A 4,581-nucleotide genomic window follows, 5' to 3' on the forward strand; every position below is an offset into this window, starting at 1 on the left:
TAAAAATTTTCCTCACATTACAATGTTTTTATTTTTCACCATTTTTCTTATACGTAGAAATATATGCAATGTAGGTGTTTAAATATTTTTTTCAGCAATATAACTTATTTTATGGTGAAAATGTTCCGAGTCATGCATTCTTTTTGATACCGTGTACGTCATATAGTTAGTCGTGTAGGTCGTGTAAGTAATATAGTCGTGTAAGTCGTGTAGGTCATGTAAGAAATATAGTCGTGTAGGTCATGTAAGAAATATAGTCGTGTAAGTCGTGTAAGTAATATAGTCGTGTAGGTCATGTAGGTCATGTAGTTACTTGTATATGAAATTTAATATTATTGTTTTTATTGTATCTTCAGATATGATTTTGGTACGTGTGCCTATTCTCTTCAATGGTGAATGGATTGAGCAAAATAACGAGTATAAGTTCAAAGGTTCAAAGGCTAAAGGGATAATGATACCACGATCGACAACATATGCCGAATTGGTGGAGAAGATAGCTGAAGTTATTGGTATAGATACTTCGGAATTTGAAATCACAATGAAGTTCAAACTTAAGACATCTGATCCTATGCCACCAGTTACAATTCAAACCAATGATGATGTGGAATTTTTTTATATTCCAATTTAATTTCACTTCTTTTTTTTAATAATTTTCGTTGACATTTTCTACATAGCAGCAAATATAAATTCTTAGCACAAATTAAGTCTTTAAAGAACTAAATTAATCTAATGATTAATGGAAAAATTCGTGTAATTTTAAAGTCGCAATTAAACATATTACAGCCATTTAAAAAGTTTTTTTTTTTTTATCTTCAAAGTGCTTTCTTCCTTTGGCTAAGCATACAAGCATACATGAGGAATGCCTGCATATAATTAATCCATGAAATCAATTAAGAAAAAAAAAATATCAACTATAGGAAATTAATGTAATGTTATACACATAAGAACACCATTCGCAGTGATAAAATATTTCCACTCATAACTAGACATATCATGACTTACCATGGCTTATAATTGGAAATTAAGAATCTCTCTAACTAATGACATTTCACAAGGTAAAGGTATATGCACCATTCCAATTTATTGTGAGCCTTATTAAACTAAATGTAATGTGTAGATTCTATTGACAAGAAACAAAATGTGGAATTGAAGGTCGTGTAATTGTGTAATACAAGAAGATCGTGTAATTGTATAATACATGAAGGTCGTATAAACGTGTAATACATGAAGGTCGTGTAATCGTGCAATACATGAATGTCGTGTAATCGTGCAATACATGAAGGTCGTGTAATACATAACCTTACACGACCAAATCTTGTGTTACATAACAAAATTATAATCAGCACAATTCATTAATTTTTCACAATTTGCATGCAGCAAAACAACTAGAAATTTGTTTTCGAACATGTTATGAGAGACCTACAACTAATTAATCTATTTTTTCAATATAAAACCCTAACTTTTTATTTTTTTCCCTTGAATATTAACTAGAAAACTAATTACATGGAATTACTTGTCTCAACTAGTTACATTCTGACAATTTTGTAGTAAATGATCAACTCTCTCCGGCAATTATGTAGTGACGAACTATGCTTCACTTTCTCAGTTGTGGCAGCTTCCCCTTCTCAGGCTTAGTTTGCTCGTGTTGAAGTTCGATTTACCATGTATGGAGAATGAATGTTTGTTTCAGTAGAGGTGATGCCAGTGAGGGAATTGCAGAGGTGATGCCGGTGAGGGAATTGCAGTGTTTGTTTGTTTGAGTTTGATAATGGAGGGAATTGCAACAGATGAGTGTTTGTTTGCTTCACTAGAGAAGGGAGAGGTGCTGTCCGTTGAGTTGAAATGTTTTAAAATGAGGATAGCTTAGTAATTTCCTATCAGTTTTTAAAGGATATCGATAAAAATTTTGGCAAAAACAGATTTTAGGGTATTGAGATAATTTTTGAAGTATGGAGGTGTACCGGGCGCAATTGGCACGAAAATCTCATGCATGTGGATGTGGGTCTCATTTTATTTGTTATTTTTAAATATTAACATTTAGATCTTTTTAGTTGTGCATTCATTGCCATACTATTTTAGTAAACTATATTCATTTTATTGTATTTTTTAAAGAATTTTTTAATTCGAAATAATTTTTTTTAATATTGTTGAAAAAGACAGGTTAAAGTAAAAAAAAATTATTGACTAAATAAATAAATAAATGACATTATTTTATTTTTTAACATTAAAAAAAAACCAATTTGTTGTAGTCCACTTAAGATGTGTTTGAGAGTGAGGTGTTATATTTTAAGCTGCTAAAGTAAAAATTATAGCTGTGGAGTAGAAATTAAAAAAAAAAAATCTGTTAAACTACCAAAATCCAACTACAAATATTACCAAACACCTTAAAACCCAATTAACTCACCACATTACCAAACGTACCAAACGGCCTTAGTCCTGCAACTAGGGATGGCAAAATTCGGGTCCGGGTCCGGGTTTAGCCTTCCCGGTTCCGGACCCGGACATCATTTTCTTTTTCCCGGACCCGGATTAAAACCCGGTTTTTTCCATCCGGGTCCGGGTCCGGGTTCAACCCGGAAAAATCCGGGTTCCCGGATTCCGGGTTTTGAACCCGGATCAATAATAAAATTTCCATTTTCACTTTCATTATTAGTGATAGAACCAAAACACAACTAATGTAACTAAAGGAAATATTAACAGAAACAAAAAATATGAGATTTACACTGGACAAACAGCCCCTGTAACATATATAATTGTCTACCACATGAAGTTTCTAAACCTATATAATTGTCTACCACCAACATCATCAAGATAACCATACAGTCCATACTTTGCACGATGTTTCAACATCATCTCTACCACATGAAGTTTCTAAACCTATCTCAAATTCTCAATGTTTCAAATGACATCCCAGTACTTAATAATTAAGACTTAAACAACAAATCACAATTAATGGCATAATAATCCAATACTCACAAATCACAATTAATCAACTCTCTGCAAACTCTACAATTCAAACAGCTAGTGTGCAAACTCTACAATTCAAATGGCTGTTTCAAGTAATAAAACAGCCACAAATATAAATCCATAACAATTACACAAGTTCGAATTAAAAACCACAAATTCAAAGTTTAAACTTTTCTCCATCATTTTCTATTCTTCTTCACTTGATTCATTGTTGTTCACAACTCACTCATCAAACTTTCATCAATAAGCTGTTCTGCAGAAAGTATTGCTTCCTCTAGAATTCCATCTAAAAACCATGAATAAATCATAAAAATAAGAAACAAAACAGCTAGTTAGTAATAAATTGATACTATAACAAATTAATTTATTTTATGTAATAAATAAATTTTCCATACCTTTTAGGTTGTGGTCAAGCCAAAACCAATTTTGAGTACACACCAACGCTTCCACTGTAGATGGCTGAAGTCTACTACGATGAGGACTCAAATGTCTACCTCCAGTGCTAAAGGCGGACTCGGAAGCAACTGTTGATACAGGAATGGCCAAAAAGTCTCTCGCAATCTTTGCAAGTATAGGATATTTGCCTTGATTATTCTTCCACCATGACAAAATATCAAATTGACTAGTTGAAGGCAAAGTACTTTCCTCAAGATAAAGCTCAAATTCTGTTTTGAAATGATTATTTTGTGAGTTCTGATTTCTAAATGATTCCCACTCATCAGCCATCTCATCTAAGTCTAAGTCTACCATAATAGAATCATTTGCTGCAGCACCTTCAGAACTAGCTGAACCATTAACCCCCCAAATTGCATTTGATGAATATTTGACTTCATACTCATGCACTAAATCAACAAATAATTTGTGCACCCTTTCAATTTCAAATTCAGCTCTTTCTCCATAGATTTTGGGAAATAGAAAGTTAATTAACAACATTTTACGCCTAGGATCTAACAAAGTACCCACAGCAAGAACTCCATGAATAATATCCCAATATTTGTCATACTTCGCAATCATCTTAGTGGCCATATTTTTTACCCCCTCAATTGGTGATTGTAACCATGCATTCATTGACAATCTAATTTCACAAATCTTGCTAAAAAATAAATTAGATGTCGGATATCGTGTCCCCGAAAAAAGTTCTGTTAACTTATAAAAACTCTTCAAATAATCACACATAAGTTTTGAAAAATTCCACTCCAACTCACTAGGCAAAGATGTATAATTTATATCACGCTCCTTTAAACGAATAAATACATCTTTATACAACAAAGCTGTACTAAGCATCAAATAAGTGGAATTCCACCTAGTTTTACAATCAAGTGCTAAGTTTTTAGTTTCTTTAACACCTAATTGTTTTTTGGCAGCCTCAAATTTTTCAAATCTAGAAGGTGTTGCTGTCCAGTAATGGACACTCTCTCTAATCTTTTCAACTTCTTTGTGGATCACAGATAAACCATCCTTAACTATCAAGTTTAATATATGTGCACAGCAGCGCATGTGAAGGAATTTCCCACCCATAATCATTGAACTAGCTGAAAATTTCCCCAACAACAAATCAATCATGGACTCGTTTGCAGAACAATTATCAACAGTTACAGTAGACAATTTCCTATC

Source organism: Citrus clementina, unplaced genomic scaffold, assembly GCF_000493195.1.
Source record: "Citrus clementina cultivar Clemenules unplaced genomic scaffold, Citrus_clementina_v1.0 scaffold_7, whole genome shotgun sequence".
Lineage (NCBI taxonomy): Eukaryota > Viridiplantae > Streptophyta > Magnoliopsida > Sapindales > Rutaceae > Citrus > Citrus x clementina.